At 22.8% G+C, this 10,168-nt stretch overlaps 1 long non-coding RNA gene across 3 annotated transcripts; it reads left to right on the top strand.

Annotated features, from left to right (window-relative positions):
• Window positions 1-20: 20 nt before the first annotated feature.
• On the top strand, window positions 21-2,839 carry LOC122712316. 3 transcript variants are annotated; one of them, XR_006346314.1, is made up of 4 exons: window positions 1,011-1,442; window positions 1,727-1,863; window positions 1,958-2,152; window positions 2,678-2,839. It is a non-coding gene; the product is annotated as an uncharacterized LOC122712316 (long non-coding RNA). The 3 variants fall into 3 exon arrangements; XR_006346313.1 differs by lacking the exons at window positions 1,011-1,442; window positions 2,678-2,839 and adding an exon at window positions 21-280 and having other exon boundaries at window positions 1,958-2,648; XR_006346312.1 differs by lacking the exon at window positions 2,678-2,839 and having other exon boundaries at window positions 1,017-1,442; window positions 1,958-2,591.
• Window positions 2,840-10,168: the final 7,329 nt, after the last annotated feature.

The following is a 10,168-nucleotide window of genomic DNA, read 5'->3' on the forward strand; positions in this document are numbered from 1 at the left end:
TAGAACAGCTTGAAATCCTTTTCTTCTCGAAACCGCCCCGCCGCTCGTTCATTCCCTCTCTCTATCGCTCTTTCGCCTTTTCTGTACCACGTCTCTGTACACGTGTTCCCGCGATGAGGATTGCAGTTCGCAAACATCAGCCGACCTGTGCAAAAACTACCGTTGCAAACGGGTTTCTTGACTGTTTAGACTTAACTCCAATAAAAGTTTTTGATATTTTGATATAAGAAACGTGATTTAAAGACGTGATTTTATCATTTTATCATTTTTTGTGTTTTAGGTAATGACAAAAATGATAATGACGAATATTTACATCGAGTTTTTTGATCACTTAAAACTTGATTCGAGTAAAGATTAATAAGATTTTTTGACATGATAAGTATGATTTCAATTCTGATTTTTTGGAAGTGTTTTATGAAGAGAATGTTAGTGAAATTGAATGAATATTAACTCTCTTGAGAAATGTGTATTTTTGAAGTGATAAGTGTTGGCTCTTTTTAGGAAAATGAGATATCAATCAATTGTGAAGTTATTTAACTTTCAAAGTTGTTAAACTACTTATTTGCTACTTATTTAATTTACATCATTATCGAATATCTACTAATTTTTAATTTCGTGTGAATTTACTATTTATATTTGATTTAAGAATAATAATTAATCACGAGTAAAAACATTGCGAGTTCTATTTTTATGTATGAACATACATACATACATACATACATATATATATATATATATATATATACAACAAGTTGCAAATTGAATATGCAAGATGCATAAAAACATTTTCATTTTTAAAAAAATGTAAGAGAAAAATATGGATGTAATAAAAAATTAATATCCAATTGAAAATAAAGATTCTTTTTAATGTAATATTCACATTTATAATATTAGATATAACTATCAATATTTAATATATATTTATCTAATAGATGATTATAATCAAAATGATATAAGCAAAAATGATAAATTTCCAACGGAAGTTCTTTTTTATTAAGTTTTAGAAATAATCTTTATCAGCATAAGTATCTTGAATAACGTGTTTGTTTTCTACGTTCGATGTACTGAATACAAATGGATCGTATTTATTATAAAAATATTTAACTGATAGCACATGAAATTCTTTATAAAAAAATTATACATTGTATAGTATCATAATTGAATATTATAACATATCATAATTGAATATTATAACATAATTATAACATAAATACATATCATTTCTTCTATCATTGAATGAACATTGACGAATAAACTTTCAATTTCTGAGAAATTTCAAATTATTTCTGTATATAATTGTGAATTAATGAGTCAGATAAAAAAAAAAGATATGAAAAATGTTTCAAAGTTATAATGAAGTATCTTTGATTCGAAGAATGTATAAACTTATCAGTCAATGACGAAATACAATTTTCGTGAAATGAAACGAATAACATATATTCGTAAGTCATAATTAAATTTCTATCGTAAATAGTTTTATTATAAGCAATTTATAAGCTAATACTAGCAGTATAAATCCAGTATAATTCCAAATGATTTTAGAATCATTTAGTATCGCGGTATCTTAGAGAAAAATCATAGTTCTTTTTTATTTGTTTTTTATATTATACATTTTTTAGAATCGATAATTTTATATATTATTTTATAATTTCTAATATCACATAAAAAACCTGAAAATTGATTAAACTAATTTATTATAATTATACGAAATATCCTTTCTCTACAGATTTTCATTGTTACAAATAATTATTCAGACAACCAGAAGATTCATTTGAAAAATAAGAAACAGATTCATAACATTCCATCGTATCAATCGATTATTATAGAATTGTATCAAATCCTCTATATAAAAATGGCAATTGGGTAAGTGTTGCGTATCATGAAAAAAATATTTCAAATTTCAAATATATTATTTTCATCAAAATATATAATATTCATTTGTTTCTATCATTTTCAGTCAGTTGCCGCTAAAAGACAACTAAATCTAAATGTCATCGTACGTCGAGCAGCAAACGAGTTGTATTACCATAATCTCATCGCAAAGGCAAGATTATAGCCGCGTTTCTATTCTGCTAATTCCATGTTAAACATTTTTGCTTGAAACGCGATCTCCCGGAATTTAATCTTTTTTATGCATATTATATTCGTTTCAGTTAAGTATGTCTTCTTCAATTACTACGTCGCGTAACAATTCTACAATAGTTGTCAATTCGTTCGATCGTTTATCAAAAGCTTGAATGACCAAATATTCTTTGATGCTGTCAAAACTGTCGAACAGAATAGTTCAACAGAATAGAATCAATTTTTACAATTTTTAAAATAATTCAGCGATAAAAAAAATCTTTCGTTTGAATAATAAATAAAATTCAATAAGTTTAATTCCTTGTTGTGTAAATTATCTTTTGAAAAATTAAAAAAATATGAATTTTTAAAAAATCACTGTTATTATTTTAGTCAATATTAAATCATTATCTACTGTATAATATTTGTTCATCGATCGTGCATACGAGAAACAAGATATCTTTTTAAGATGCATCCGGGTTGATTTGCAGATTTGAAAAAACGGGTCACGTCAATGGATCATTCATCGAATGAATCTGTTTTTTATTCCTTTCCGTTCTTCTTTATCCCTTGTTTTTCTTTTTTTTTTTTTTCTTTTATAATTCTGCTTTTACAGGCATTACACAAGTGTCACACGTTGAGGCTAACTTATGTGATACTTGACACACTGGAACCAACGATAACGAGCCACCTGGAACGAGACTAACGAGCATCTCACATTTCGTATGATGTATTCTGCCATTACTGACATAGTACACGTGATACATACATCCATGTTAGATAAGTCACTACTTGTATTATTCGTCTTCACTACAGGGGACTTCTTTCTGCGAAGAAATCGGTCGAACCTCTTCCAATTATTTGACTTTGATTAGATCTCGATTGTTCGTACCCAATGCCTCGGAAGTAACATAACCGATTGTGATAATAAGTCAATAGAATTGAGTCATAAATCATAATTGATTTTCTAGCTGGTAACATTTTATATTAATTGTGCCGTTCCAGATAATATTGTTAAAAAATATATTAGAAAAATGGTTGGTATCAATTATTATCGCTCAAGTTGAAACATATGATTAAGCCAAGCGAGAAAAATTGAATGAAATAATCATAATCATATTTATATTAAATATTTAATATACAGAGTACACAAAAATTTTCAGAACGTCTTGTTATTTATAATTTAATCATTAATCATTAACAATTTAGTCATCGAACATTTTAAATCATTTATTTAACATAATCAATATCTATATTTATAAAAAAAAATGATATTATCAGTCAATATCTAGAAAGACTTCGCGGATTATGTTTATAATGGCATACTGATTTTGAATAATCTATTTTCAGAAATAAAATCTTCTAATAAAGTCCGATATTCAATTTCTTGTTTTTTATTTTAACTTAAGGTAACATAACATGAAATGATGATAAAATTATATTTGAATATAATAAAAATCAGTTATGCAACATTTCATTTTATAATATAGATTGAACATTTCCATTTAAAGTTTACCATAAGTATTATGTTTATCAATTATTATTTTCAATTATTCTATGCAGTTGTATATTAAATTCTTTTCTTCTTTTATATATTTTACATTTTGAAAATGTTAATGAAATAAATATACATAGTACATGTATACTATATTTTAAATAGAATATTAATTTGATAAAAAGATAGTGATACATGACATTCCGTTTTTAGATATCTTTCTAGATACCCATCTTCCTTCTACGGCCCTTCTTGTCACATTGACTTATACTCTTTGGACCACACATTTCAATCTTGTTTCAGAACGTTTTCTCATGCTAATTTGGATGCGGCCCGTTTTCATCTCGCACGATGCTCACGTACATCATCTAAATCAGTTGTTTGCGGAACAACGTGCGAAATATTCTATACCGATGTATCGTATATCTCTAATTATTAACAATAACTTATATCTATCAAATAAATTGTTTCACATTAATAGTATATTTTTTAAATGTATTATAAATGATTGCTTCTTTTGTTTCTGTCTTTTTTCTTTTTAATTTTTGAGTCGATAACAATTTTATAATATATAATTTTAAAAGTTTTGAAACTTCCAAAATTTAATCGATCATCGATTATAAATTATATAATATCAAGGAAGTTTAGATTTGAATCTAAACATTTAGATTGTACATAGATATTCGTATGTGTAATCTATTGAAAGATGTAAATATTGATTATTGATATTTTTGTATCTTCAGAAGTATATATAAAAATTACTGATTACGAATATAAAATATAAATAAATATAAATATCGAAAATGGATTTACTTTTAGTAAGAATTTAATGAATGAGATTTAATCTAATCTCTAGATATATTTTTGAAAAACGAACTTTTTCTCTAGTTTTTAGAGATACAGAGACAGAAATGCGAAATTTTATCTCTTTCTCTACAAATTATTCGATTTTGTTTCACCAATGAAGGCATGTCGATATTTGCAAATCATTTCACGTGCTCCATTGTGTTTCTTTAATTTTATTATTAGGTTTCATAGCACGCGCAAACGCATAACACATGCGAAATGAAAATAGATTCATTGCGCCTCTGTTACCATGGCCTTCATTGCATATTTGCTTACAAGGTGCGTCTTAAAAGCATTGTAAACACCGCATAGTCTACCTACCAGTTGATTGCGTATCTCGTTTGCTGCGGAAAGAATCAGTTACAGTAGAACTTCATTTATTCGTATCTTACTTACTAAAATCATATTTTTAATCTATTATCATTACAATTACATGAATATTACATTCAAATAAATACATATTTCTCACTTATAAAAAATAGAAAAAAATAATGTTATGAAAAATATATAAATTTATAATTTACAAATTTGCACACAAAATTTAGATAATATGTATATAAATTATAAATTATTATTACATAAAATATATTCATTATTTAGAAAGAATTGATTGTATCATCATATATTTTATATTTATATATGTGCAATGATTATAATAAAATGGAAAATCGTGAGCAATAGAAAAATTTCTATTTATATCAAGTTATCCAATCTGTTTTGTCTCAGTATGTATTCTGATAAATAAAGCTAATTTTTCTTCTTTCTCTGGGAAAAAAAATCCCATTCGATTCTCCTTCCTTCGATGGTTGAATTAATAATACGTCCCAATCTAACAATAAACCTCGTAACTCGAATAAGTTTTATCGATCTCGTTCGAGGACAAGTGAAAAATAATCCGAACAAAACGAATAAGCATAAAATTCTTCATTATCGAAAATTTTACAGGAATTCATTTTAAAATAAATAATGAAGAGGAAAAGGACAAAAATTTTTCAGAAATCTTCTATGAAATATATACATTAACAGATAGTATCTGTTACCGAGGGGCGAGACGAATTAATGAAACAGCTCATTGAAACGTCACAACAAAAGTCCGATCGCTTCATGCACCGCTATATTTAGTCGCGTAGATGTTTTGAAAAATATAAAGAAGCACGCAGTACGATAATAAGCAGGCGACGATATTAAATTTAATGCAATGGCTGTTGTGGGAACTCGTTTATATTATGAATGAGTTGAGCGAAGACGATGGTGATGTGACATTCCAATTGCTTGGAATAATATTTCTCTGATGAAAAGTAGTGAAAAAAAAATTTCCTAATTAATATTGACTATGCAAATAAGATAACAACGATTTATTTAAAGCTTTTGATAGAATCGTTTAATTCTTTCGATGATACAATGTTCATATCGCCTATTGCTATTTTATTTATTTTTTTTATTTTTATTTATTGTAGTTTATGTTGCGGTAATACACATTTTTATTAGAAAAATAATCTTTTTTATATTCATAGATCATCGAGTATATATTGTATATGGTTCATCTTATTTTTATTCTTTTGAGTTCTTCCGATGAATACATATACTTATATGAAAATCTCTTTAAAGAGAAATTAAATTGGGGAACTTTCAATAGATAAGCAGATTGTAAAAAGATCGTTTTATTATACATCTCGCTTATAATATATGCATGTTCATACTTGTTATTTGCATGCTTCATACTTGTTATTTGAATTTTTCGTTGCAAAATAATAAAATATAAATATATATATAATACGAGAAGACTTCTATCACTTATAATATCCATTTAATAAAATAGACAAATTTTGAGCAATTTATTTGCATATACCATAAATATAGCGTATTATCTTATCTCATTTAACTAAATAAAATAATTTTATCTCATTCAACTAAATAAAATAAAAATTAATAAAAATATTAATCAATAAAAAATAAAAATATTAATTAAAAGTTTTTTGTATTTTTAGATTGATATAATCAATGTAAATAATTAAGACTTAATTAAAAGAAAATATTTTTTTACCTTACTTGAAATATTTTTGATTTGAATTTCGTTTACTATTTTTTTTAACATATAAATTATAAAAAAATAAGTTTTCTCATTTCATCGATTATTGGCATTTTTATTACAAATAATTCGAATATGTATATGTTCCAGGAACTTTACCAAATTAATAATAACGCAGAAATATATATCCTAAAAATAAAATATCGCTCAAAATAAATTTAACTCATTAAAATATATAACGCTTATATATAACGCTTGCTTTCATTTAACTTTATCACTTTGATTGCAAAAGATTGCTAATATGATTGTCCACTTCATATTTAGATAAAATAGATATCTAAAACTGCAATGCGAAAATGAACAGAAAAGACATCTATTAATATTTCATGATAATTTTGAAAATACTTAATAAAATACAATTTTTGATGATAAGAATATAACAAAAATATCATTTTATCAAAATATATTATTACAAATATTCTAACAAAAAAATTGTTTGTTTATTTTGTTGGAATCAATTATTCTTGAAATTATGAATTATAATTATTTTCAAAAAAATAACTTATATAAGAATCAATCATAATCAATAGAATTGATATTTATTTAAAAGTTGATTATATCTAATTATAATATTGTATTTTTTAAATAATTTAAGCTCTAATTCATAAAGAATAAAATTATGAATCTTGACATCGTTTTCCAAAATTTAATAAAATTCTTTCTGATGAAAAAAGTTAATTTTTTATATCACTTACCAGAGTTTAATTTTTTATTATTAGAACATCAGATACGATAATATCAGGAATAAACAGAAATCGATTAATCAAAAATTTGTAAAAAACAATTCATTGTAATCAGATATATCAATAGTTGTTGACATTAAAATATAATATAACAATCAATATTCCTACTTTTCCATAATTCTTTATTTTTTCATCATATCTCTTACAAACATTTTTCGAAACTAAAAAAAAAATTATAAAAAATGTATATAAATGTATGTAATGAACACAACAATTTTTCGAATTTTCTTTTTAGAAAAAGAAGTTAGGTTAGGTTCTTATATTATGTAATGTTAATCGAATCTATTGATATAATTTCACAGATACATACATTTTTTCTATTATTAGATATTGTTATTTTAAATTTAAAAACTGATATGATTTCCTTTATATTTTTATATATTTTGAAATAATTAATCTTAATATAGTCAATTCTTATTAATCTCTATGTTATTTTGCTTTATATATTTGGTTCATATATAAAAGAATATAAAATAATACAATTAGATAAACGTAGTATATTAATTTAAGTATATAACTTTGTAATATCTGCCGATAATCTGAAGCTTCAGATGATATTGTAATATATATATATATATATATATACTGACAATGAGATTATACATTGTCTATATCATAAGAAATATTTTCTATTTTTAACTTCATCTATGTTCTATTGATAAGCCTCCTACGGAAGTAGATAATTGATAAGAATTTAACAAATATAAAATGCATTCATAAATTCATCCATTTTAATAATTACAATGACATGACAATGTTATGAACAATAATAATAATGACATGACATCTCTTTACATATTACATTATTACATTTTTAGTACATATCATTTAAATATATATGTATCTTTCTCGTTCTTTAATATTCTATTAAAATTATTTTGAAATTTTTTTTATAAAAAAAGAAAATCTTAATACATTTAGTATTTTATTATAATTAAATTGCAATTATAATAAAAAAAAATCTTAAATTACTCGAATAATAAAAATGATAAAAAGAGATGAATAAAAAAAATAATATAAAATATATATTTGACATTGATATTAATTATATTTATGGATTATAATATTCTTTTTTTTTTACCGATTCATATATTACATCTATGAAAAGAAATCAATTTCTTTTCTTACAACTATTTAAAAAACTTACAAGTCATATTATTGATTAGATAAAATATTGAAGTCTAATCAATGTGAAAGAATTGATAAATGTATTTATGTAAGTAAATAATATATTTTATTATTTGTGAGTGCATAAAAAAATGTGTGATTATTCTATAAAACAAAATGATAAATAAAATAAGAATCATATTTAAAAAAGAAAGATATTGTAATTATCAATATTTTTCGAAATTAAATGAAAGAATTCAAACGCAGCAAATAAATTAAGAAACTGATTTGATAAAAATAAATAATAATTCAATTTCTTAATGATCAACTTTCGCATAAAAATTCCTTCTTTAAATATTATTTACATACAAATTGTGAAATAAAATAAAATTTATATCTTTCTCAAGAATATATATATATCTGAAATAAAAAAAAGCAAATATATATACTTATAAAATCATTTGATCATGTATTTCATAATCTCAAAAAGAGATATAATATAATATAATAAAGTCTAATTTATGAAAATACGATAGAAATCCTAATAAATTTATTATAGAATATAAAATATTTAATTTTGATAAAATTTTAGATTATCATTGATAAATTATCAAAAAAATTTTATATAAATAAATTTAATATTAATAGTAATAAAAATAAATAAAATATAATAATAATATATTATTGCAGTTTTTGAAAATAAAAATCATTATTAAAAATAATTAAAATAGTATTATATTCTAAATAAAAAATTAAAAATTTATTGAGGAATATAATTCAAATTCCTTTTAATTTATTATATTCAATATTACAAATCAGTACATAGTACATATCAAATATTCAAATTATCGAAAATATACTTCTAGTTTGATAAACAGTTGATTTATATTATTTTCCAGATTTAATACATAACGTTATTGAATTAATAATTGATCTATTTATTGTAATAATTCCATAATCAAATCTATAAAAAAATTGGATTGAATAAATCTTGTTAAGATTAAATGAAGATCTCTGTTAAGATTAAGTTAATCAAATATCAGAACCGTTTTTATGTGTAGAAATATATAAATTTTGCAGAAATATAGATAAAAAAACAAATAATGGAAAAAGAACAGAGATAAAATAAAAATTATGAATAACGCCATTTTCAGAATAGAAAGAATAGAAAATAAGAGAAAGATAAAGATAGAATAGACAAAGATAAGAATGGATTATTAACGCCATCTTTTGAGTATTAAAAACATTCTTCTAAACTAGGATAAAGTAGAATAAAAATTAATATCATAAACTCTATTTTTTAAGTATTTTTAGAATTTTTGAGAATTTTGTTATTGAATATATCATTAGATGATATTAATAATTAATTTTCTTACTTTTTATTTTTCTTTTAATATTTGCTTCTTGTATCTATATTTTCGGCATAGAGAAATAGAGCTAATTGTTATTGTATCTCTTCCTATTATTTGTTTTTTTTGTTTATACTTGTCATGTGATCATAGATAAGATACAGACTAGATTTGCATTGATCTATTCTATTCTTTTAGTTTATTTTATATCTAGGTTGTGATAAAATATAAGCGAGTATATTTTTTTATATAAATATATACATATTGATATTATTACATATATATCAATTATTATCATTACCAAATTGTGAAATGAAATCATATAATTATACAATTATATTTTGTTGATAACTTAATATTCTTTAAATTAACTTTAAACATATTTTCATGAAACGATAATTTTATTGGTGTTTTATTAATTGTAATAAGTGAATATACATGTAAATGCTCTTTTACGATTTAAAAATAATTAATAGTA

Source organism: Apis laboriosa, unplaced genomic scaffold, assembly GCF_014066325.1.
Source record: "Apis laboriosa isolate Shangri-la unplaced genomic scaffold, ASM1406632v1 scaffold1_cov151, whole genome shotgun sequence".
Classification (NCBI taxonomy): Eukaryota; Metazoa; Arthropoda; class Insecta; order Hymenoptera; family Apidae; genus Apis; species Apis laboriosa.